At 45.4% G+C, this 9,575-nt stretch overlaps 2 non-coding genes and 1 pseudogene across 2 annotated transcripts; 1 reads left to right on the forward strand and 2 right to left on the reverse strand.

Annotated features, from left to right (window-relative positions):
* Nucleotides 1-5,676: 5,676 nt before the first annotated feature.
* LOC148632817 (U4 spliceosomal RNA) lies at nucleotides 5,677-5,756 on the reverse strand (annotated as a pseudogene).
* A 230-nt stretch (nucleotides 5,757-5,986) lies between these two features.
* LOC148632818 (U5 spliceosomal RNA) lies at nucleotides 5,987-6,103 on the reverse strand. The gene has a single exon (XR_015934165.1). It is a non-coding gene; the product is annotated as a U5 spliceosomal RNA (small nuclear RNA).
* Nucleotides 6,104-7,400: 1,297 nt separating this feature from the next.
* trnar-ccu (transfer RNA arginine (anticodon CCU)) lies at nucleotides 7,401-7,473 on the forward strand. Its single transcript has one exon. It is a non-coding gene; the product is annotated as a tRNA-Arg (tRNA).
* The last annotated feature ends 2,102 nt before the right edge of the window (nucleotides 7,474-9,575 follow it).

Raw genomic sequence — 9,575 nt, forward strand, 5'->3', positions numbered from 1 at the left:
TTACTTTGACTCATCTTTTTACGCTCAGTGCTGGATTGCTCAAACTCCAGCTAGGTTTAGGGTTAGCATTCCCACGCTACTTAGACACTTTGTTTACGCTCAGTGCTGGATTTTGGGAACTTCAGGACGAGTGGGAATTTTCTCCTAACTGTCCATTCTGTTTTGTTTTGGAGACTCTTGGCTGCCTGTGTTGTTCAGTGCAGCCAGCGTGAAGGAAACATTTTCCAAAACTGTGTCAGCTCAAAAGTTGTAAGAAAACCTCTCCAGCTGCTTTAACTCTCTTCATTATTGTCATTTAATGTGACACTCGATGTATAACTGGAGCCTCACATATGCAAATGGTGAGGCTCCAGTTCGACACCCAGTTCGACACCACTTTACAGTATATGACAAAAGCATGGCAGACTGTGCCGGACCGGCAGATAACTTCCCCTTATTTTTACCATATTAAACATTGGAAATCCAACCACTTGCATTTGTGACACTTGATTTTGACTCCACCTAAGACACTCTTAAAACTTTAAACACTTTTCTCTTCTCCCGCAACACTCTTGTCTGTCGGCACTATGTGGCAGCGTTGCATGACAACCCATCTCATCACGGAAAGGCACCTAACAGCTTTGGTAAGAGAGTAGAATTACCTGAAGAACTGCTTTCCATGGAAGCAGGACCAAGCGATGTAGCATTTTTATAGTACCAGGAAAGGAGAAGCAGCACTTCGCCTTTGCCGCACAGGCACAAGGCGACATGTGGCAGACGCCGTAGTCGGCAGGATTCGAACCTGAGCGGGGAGTCCCCATAGGATTTCAAGTCCATGTCCTTAACTACTCGGCCACGACTACAGCGAGCTCACCGCCACCGCATTCCTCCTATAATCTAACACGGAGTGCGAGGTGGCTGCGGAAACTTTTTTAAAGTCGCTCTCCGTTAAAAACAAAATACCTTTCGCAAGATACATGCCGGCAGACAGACACGCCTCAGAGGGTTTAAGGCTGGCTTCACGTTCAAATGATAAAGTCTCCCCGTCCGGATGTCAAAATGCAACTTTGGCAGACAGAAAAAACATCAACAAACCACAAATGTGGACAAGGATTTTACAAGCTGCATCACACTGCACTTTCCAAAGCATTTACATTCCTGTTAGACGCAGGAATTGCCTTTGATTTGCGCGCTTACGAACGCCATGGAAAACGAAACAAAACTAAAGCCCTCAGCTCCTACACTTGATTATAATGCCGTTACGTGTCGAAGCAGGAATTTACGTCATCCTACCACTGCAACACGGGGAATAGAGGGAAATGAGCACACGCTACGTACGTCTCAATCACGCCCTAGAGTCATAAGGCGCATTGAAGGGTGCACCCCCATCATTAATCGTTGCGCCTCTGTGAAAGGAAAGCTCTTGAGCAGTCTTTGAAACAGCTCGGATGAAACACTTGATTGCTTCCATGTGCATCTGGAGCCCATTTCTTATTTTCACTTCACGCCGCCCAAAGCATTTCTAAAACATGAGATTCGCGTTTGGGAATGCGCCCTGCCCTACGAATAAAACAGGTCTACGGGTCTGAAACCTCCTCCACGGAAAACAGTTCTGTTGCGCTTTTGATTAAAGGGAGATTCGCTGTTCTTACTTTTTGATGACATAACACCCAAAGGGGCTTCTTTGGAGCTGGATTCCAACCAGCATCCTAAAGTTTCTTGGCGGTATCCTTTACAGTCCTCTGTTCGGTCGACAAGGGACAGAAGGGGGCAGCTTTCCTAACACACACAGTGCAATGTACTGTAGTGTTCCCGTTCATTGAATTCGCAGTTCTGCATCAGACCTCTAACTCGTTTCCTTAGCTTGGATTTAAGCCATGAAGCAGGCTTCTAGTGTATAAACGTCTAGAGGAATCACAAACTAATTGAGAGGCCATCATCCCAGGGGGAACTGACAAAGTCTATCCCTAAACACCTAGCGCAGTCTCTCGAGAGACTGTCAAAAATCGCTTTCTCCGTTTGCGTTGCAAGTAAGTGAGAACACAGTCTCAAACCAGAGCCACTTGGGAGCAGCGGCACGTAAATACTGTTACTGTCACTGCTCGATACTGACATTAGCCTACTATACCATGTTCAGCCACCGCTAGGAAATGTACGGCTCTAGTACCGGAGCAAACAACAGGAGGGCCAAAGGCGCACAGGCACACGTGTCAGACATGGAGAGCGACAACGATGGGATTCAACCCCATGTGTGTGGAGCACAACGGATTAGCAGTCCATCGCCTTAACCACTCGGCCAACTCGTCGACGAAACTGGGTTGTCCTGACATGGGTTGGCGCACTCCAGTTGATCTTTTTCTTTTTTTTCCCTCATACTCGAGGGTCATTTTCCTGTTCCACATGCGATTTCAACATTTTCCTTGGGAGATGTCAAGCCAGCAAGCCACTGCTGTGGTTCAGTGGCCAGTGTGGAGTTCAGTGGCCCTGTTGTACACAGAAAGCACATTGAGCTCCTTGGACATGAAAAGTTCCAGATAAAAGCCATTTGTCATCCTTTCTCTTGGTGTCGATGTTGCTATTGTATGTAAAGGTGGCAACTTGCTCAGCGAGCAGGCGGAGCACACACCGAATGCAGATGTGTCTGAGTGGTGTGTCCAAGTGGCTGCAAAAGGACAGCACTCCTGGGGTGCCGTGGCTTAGTTGGTTAAAGCGCCTGTCTAGTAAACAGAAAATCCTGGGTCCGAATCCCAGCGGTGCCTTTTTTTGTTCTGTGTTCTCGAACAGAACTGGTCAGTATGGACAACCGCATACGTCTAGACTTAATTAAATGCAAGTATTCATTTCCTGTCTTGAACGACTTGTTTTTCTTAAAATGGATGCAACTTGCAAAACATGAAATACAAACCTCGCTAATCAGCGCTCACGGCTGGCAAAAAAAAAAGAAGTCAGCAATGTTTTTTTCTTTAACCTTAAGCCTGCTAATGGAGAAGAAACTAGTCGCCACATCACATACATCCGTTTTAACGATAAGAAGGTAACAACTATCCTCACTCCAGAGTAAATCTCACGTTGAGGGCATATTTTTTTCCACTTTACCATGAGTCGGGCTCAGCTGCAGAGAGGCGAGAGCAGAGCAATGAGGTCAGGGGGACAGGGGAGTCACACGCTGGCGGTTTGAACACGCGGAAGATCACTGAGGGATCCACAGTATGTGGACCCTCCATGCGCCATCATTCCACACTCCAGACTCTGAATCCTGCCATCCGAGTTAAGATCTCGGCGGAACCGGAGGCGCAGTTCTTTCTTAAAACGTAATCTGGTGAGCATTTCTAGAATCGTACTTGTATAGATGCAGCCTTTAATGTGTTGCTAGGTTAAAATTTATGACTTCTTGAACTTCAGTAGGCAACTGCCCTCTTGATTTCGGATTTAATTTCTTTATTACAGGGGCGCTTTTATGATGACAGAGTCATGTTCAGGTACTTTGCTTGATGGAGGAAGCTCATTTCGGACTCTGTGATCTGCTCACCTGGAAAGGTCTGCTGTACTACTACAAGAGAGAAGTAGAGTCTGGAGGAAGGGACAATTTTATGATGCTTTGGAAGGTAATGTTTTTTTTTTCTTTGAAATCGAAATGAATCAGAATATCAGTGCAAAAGACAAACTCTTGGTTTGGTTTAAAGAGATATGGTTTTAAAACAGACAAAATGTAGAAAACAGGTGTTTCTCACTTTTGGAAAAGAATGGACCGGGGGTAATATTTTACTAGTTGCAGTGCTAAGCTCACTGGGTTACAGTCCTGCAGTGTCACACCAGGGCCAGTGGTGCAATGGATAATGTGTCTGACTATGGATTAGGAGTTTGGAGGTTTGACTCCTGCCTGGCGCTGGTTGTTTTTAAACACATCAGCCTACTCCCTAAGTAGCCTGTGCTACTTACTGCATTGTAATCGTACCCAGTAAGAGATTTCCTTCATGTAAATGAACTGCACCTGACAGCTTTAGAAAAACACCTGGGCTCAGTACGGTGCTGAGAGCTCAAGTTGTGTATAATGTAATAATTTAGGTAGAATAGATTCTAATAATATAATGATCCAGTGTGCTGCACTACTTCACTGTTTCACTGCTCTATGCCGTCTGGAAATAAATCCTCAGACTACTTACTGCCCTGGGCATGTACCAATAAATTACAGGAGCACATCTATATATCACTGCGTTGAAGCAGGAGACACAATCACTGCAAACACATCCTAAATACAGTGTTCCAGCACCTTTGACCTCATCCAGAACGTATCATTTCTTGAAAGGAATTGCTGTCCGAATGCACATCTGAATCCCAAACAGAATCTCTAGTAAAATCCGATCATTTGTGAAACAGGTAAATGTCTTAGGGGCCCATTCCTCATTCTCAAGACACATGTATGCAGTACGTACATCATGCATTGAGCAATAGGGATTAAAGACACCACAGGTAAGGTTAGAAGACATTCTGACTATATTCTAAAATATTGGACTCATATTCTTATGATGGCAGACATGATGCTGTGTTTAAAACCGGGGTTAATGGACATTATATGACTGTCAATTCTGTTTTGTTTTGGAGACTCTTGGCTGCCTATGTGGTACAGTGCAGCGTGAAGAAAACATTTTCCAAAACTGTGTCAGCTCAAAAGTTGTAAGAAAACCTTTCCAGCTGCTTTAACTCTCTTCATTTTTGTCATTTAATTGTCTGTCGGCACTATGTAGCAGCATTGCATGTCAACCCATCTCACCACGGAAAGGAACCTAACAGCTTTTGTAAGAGAGGAGAAAAGGACCTGGCCCGTACAGGACTCGAACCCACAACCTTGGTGTTATTAGCTCTAACCAACTGAGCTAACCAGCCTCACGACAGCAATCCTCTCTGTGCTGCAAAAAATCGAACTCAGGGAATTTCTTTTGCCCTCCTTTGAATTGAAAGCCGTGTAATTCAGTGTACGGGCTTTCTCGTGCAGTTTTATAGTTCTTGTAACCCAAATCCTACACTGGCGTGAAGTGACCCCCCATTTCACAGCATTTTTCAGCTGATTTAAAATGTACCTAAAGGAGAAGCATTATTGAAGACCATCAATTACCAAGAGCTTTTGTCAAAGGTTTTGGTGGTCATTTTTAATGACCACAGAGCGCTGTGACCTCGGTTTTACATCTCATCCAAGAGACAGCGCCCTTTTACAACACAGCGTCTCCGTCACTATGCTGGGGGATTGGGACCCGCACAGACCTCAGGGTGAGCGCCCCCCCACCGGCACCATTAACACCGCTTCCAGCTGGAAACTTTGTTTTTCCCTGTAGCTCACCCTCATCCGGGTACTGACCTGGCTAACACCTGTTTTGCTTCAGTGGGTTTTCAGTTGCGAGTTGCAAGGGGATGCAAGTGATGGAGCCACTCGCTGCAAAAGCCACTGCTTTGGCTGAGAATCGAACCAGAGCTTCCCGCATGGGAAGCGAGAATTCTACCACTGAACCAACAATGCTCACTGCCCAGTCCTTCAAAAAAGACGTTTTTTTGGTGCTCTGTTAAAAAAGCGTCGACATTACCTCTTTCAAAAGGCTTCACTTTCCTAGTCACATTCCAAGGCTCATTGAACCCGGGCTGTTTCCTCCAGCGGTATAGTATTGCAGTTAGACAGCACGATGCCTGCAAGACTATGTCACGCTCTGACGAGAAAAGTTTTCAACTAGCAATAATCGTGCCTCGGCTAAACCTCACAGGCTACGATACTGCCACTGCACAAAGCTGACGGTTGCCAGGCAACCGCGGAGATCCTATGGAAATCGTTATCAATCGTCTCATGGCATGTCGTTGCTGTAATGCTTCATATTTGCGGCCGGACACTTCCCGCCTCCCAGAGGAAAGAGCGCCAATCAGACAGGCGGAGACTGAGGACTCGCAGAGCAGACGGCCACAGTCGCCGTAATAAGAGCGATTGTGAGCGGTTTTGTTTTCTCTCTTTGACCAGCCCAGCTGCGCCCCACCCGAAGGCAGGGAAGCACAAAAATTGTATGGAACTCATTCATGCTCCTTTACTTGGAAATCTTTAGTAAAAGGCAAAAGATTTGTACGAGATGAAGAGAAACCAGAGTGCGTGGCTGGACAGCTGCAGGAGCCCAGGCCGCCTTCAAGGCCTCTGCCCTGCCGGTCGTGGTTGGCAATGCACCTGGCCTTACAAACGAGCCAGTGGGGCCCGTTCAGCTCCGGGCTCATCGCCTGCGGCTCTCGGCTTACCTGGCAGGGGAGATACCTTGATCAGCCTGTAGTTGGAGTAGTTGGATTGTTTTCTTGTTTTGTTTTGCGCGCTTACGAACGCCATGGAAAACGAAACAAAACTAAAGCCCTCGGCTCCTCCACTTGATTATAATCCCGTTACGTGTCGAAGCAGGAATTTACGTCATCCTACCACTGTAACACGGGGAATAGAGGGAAATGAGCACAAGCTACGAATTGTCTCAATCACTCCCTACAGTAGTAAGACGCCTGGAAGCGTGCACCCCCATCATTAATCTTTGCGCATCTGTGCAAGGTAAACTCTGGAGCAGTCTCTGAAACGGCTCAAAGGAAACACGTGATTGATTCCATGTGCATCTGGGGTTCATTTCTTATTTACATTTAATTCAAGGGAAAGGCTTGGGTCAGTTTCAGACGGCCTCCAACAGCGAGATTCAAGCGCCCCACCTTCAGCCCAATCTGCGCCGCCAGAACGCCAACGGCTCCTCTGGTCTCCAGGGTGCGGTTGTGACCCCGTAACCTAATGTGTTGGTGGCAGACAAATGGAGACTAACAGGTGATGTCCTAGGACATGACTACATTGTGACACTCGGTGGGGATGGTGACCATTGCTTGGAAAAGAGTGCGAGGCCCCTTTAGAAAAACATTTTGTTAACAGGCATTCTGCCTCAGCCTAAACACCTATAGCTTGCAAAGCGCATGCTATTAGACAGGCACCTCTGCAAGACCTTAAGAGTCTCTTAAACTAGTGATAGTAAGGTGTTCCCAATGGGCGATGTTTGGCTTTCAAATCATCTCTCTGTGGAAGCGCCGAGATGCAACTGTTTAAGGCTTAGAAGCAGCTGACTGTTTCACTACCTAGCTGATTACTGTCAGTCAGGGAGCTCAGAGGTGAAAAGCCTGTCTGAGAGACAATTCGCCGTCAATCAGTTCAATATGTTCCGTACCAGCTCGGCGCACCTGAGATCATCTTGGTAGCCGTGTAGCTCAGATGAGTGAGAGCGTGTGTGTGTGTACCACCGTGATTGGATGCCGGTCCTTCTCAGGTCACAGTAAACCTTCTGCTGCCTAACTTTCCTAATTTTGGGGATCCCTTTGAAAAAGCAAAGGAAAAAAAAAACTGGCTCTTCATCAGCGTGATCGACCCAACCCAGTGTGCCCCAGTGGCCTAATGGATAAGGCACTGGCCTCCTAAGCCAGGGATTGTGGGTTTGAGTCCCATCTGGGGTGCTCCTGTCCCTTTTTGAGTGTACAAATGTCCTTGTGATTTGTGAAGCTGCAACCCCACCTTACTCAGTGAGCGTCTCTGCTTTTCTCTCACATACAGTTGGGAGAAAAACTTTTGTAAACAGCCCTTTGGAATGATGTGGATTTCTGCATGAATGGCTCCTAACATGTGATCTTATCTTTATCTAAGTCATAATAATTAATAAAGAGAGTCTGATTTAACAAACAACACACGCCCAACATTTGACATTGCTGTTTCTTTATTGACCAAATGGTTTAAACAATCAAGGTCATTGATGGAAAAAGTACGTGAACCCTTATATTAAGGAGCTAGTGGAACCTCCTTTATGACAAAAACCTCAACCCCCACTTTCTGTAGCGGCTGGTCAGACCTGAGCAGCGGTTAGGAGGTATTTTGGCCTATTCCTCTATGAAAAACTGTTTCAGTTCATGTATATTTTTGGGATGTCTTGCACTGAACGGCCTGCTTCAGATCACGCCACAGCACTTCAATGGGATTGGGGTCAGGACTCTTACTTGGCCATCCCAAAATACGGAATTTCTTCTGTTTCAGCCACTCTGTTGTTGATGTACTCCTTTGTTTTTGTCATGCTGCATGACCCAGCGTCTTTAGAGTTTTAGATCACAGGCAGACACCCTGACATTCTGCTGTAGAATTTCCTGATACATCTTGGAATTCATCGGTCCCTCGATGATTGCAAGCCGTACAGCCTCCGCTATGCTTCCCAGGTGGGATGAGGTTTTGGAGTTGGTATGCAGTGTTTTGTTATCTCCAAACATAACGCTGTGCACATTTACCAACAAGTTCAACTTTTGTCACATCTGTCCACAGAACATTGTTCCAGGAGTTGCTGTGGAACATCCATGTGGTCTTTAACAAACTTGAGAGGGGCAGTGGTGGTTTTTTTGGGGGGGAGAGCAGTGGTTTCCTCCATGGTGACCTCGCATGATCACCACTCCTGTTCAGATTTCTTCTTATGGTGGACTCATGAACACAGACGTAAGACAAAGTCAACCACCTGTTCGCTAGATCCCATCCCCACTCAGCTAGTCAAAGATTCCCTCGAAGGACTGGCAGGACCTATAATTAGTATGATGAATGCATCGCTTGCGTCAGGCGTTGTACCTGATCAATTTAAGGTAGCGGTTGTTAGACCGCTCCTTAAGAAGTCAAATTTGGATCCACAAGTTCTTAACAACTACAGGCCTGTCTCAAAGGTCCCATTTCAATCTAAAAGTCTTGGGAGAATAGTTGTTGCCCAACGTCAATCGTATCTGGATTCAAATAATATGCTTGAGAAATTTCATTCTGGTTTCTGAAACTGCATTAACAAGAGTCGTAAATGATATTCTCTTAGCTACTGATGCGGGGAATGCAACAGTGCTTGTGCTTCTAGATCTTAGAGCTGCCTTTGACACGGTTGACCTCTCTGTTTTGTTACACAGGCTTGAGTTTGAGGTTGGCTTATCTGGAACCGTCCTTCAGTGGTTTACTTCACATTTTACTCATCGTTTTCATTATGTTCAAATATCTAATAATTGTACTGCTTCATCAATGTCACCAGTTCAATTTGGGGTACCAGAAGATCAGTGCTGGGACCAATATTGCTCTCTCTCTCTACATGCTGCTGCTAGGTAGGATAATATGAAAAAATAATATGAACTTTCATTCATATGCTGATGACACTCAAATAAACATTTTGTTTACACCAAACAACAACTCTTCTATTATCAGTTTAGTTAAATGCATTAAGGAAGGAAATACTTGGATGTGTGAAAACTTTTTGTTACTCAACTCTGAGAAAAATGAGGATCTGTTGATCGGAGGCAACAATACTGATAAGACTACTATAACTTCAGCACTTAACTCAGAGGATTTAAACATTTGCCTCAAAGAGACAGCACGTAACCTAGGCGGCATATTAGACACAAGGCTCTTAACAACTTGCATTGTTAAGTGCCTTGGGACAACCTTGTTGTGAAAGGCGCTATATAGAAATACATTGATTTGAATTGAATTGACAATGTAAAATGTTGTGTGTGTTGTTTGTTAAACAAGACTGTCTTTATTTATCAAAAAATAA

Source organism: Lepisosteus platostomus, unplaced genomic scaffold, assembly GCF_059453375.1.
Source record: "Lepisosteus platostomus isolate fLepPlt1 unplaced genomic scaffold, fLepPlt1.hap1 Scaffold_59_H1, whole genome shotgun sequence".
Lineage (NCBI taxonomy): Eukaryota > Metazoa > Chordata > Actinopteri > Semionotiformes > Lepisosteidae > Lepisosteus > Lepisosteus platostomus.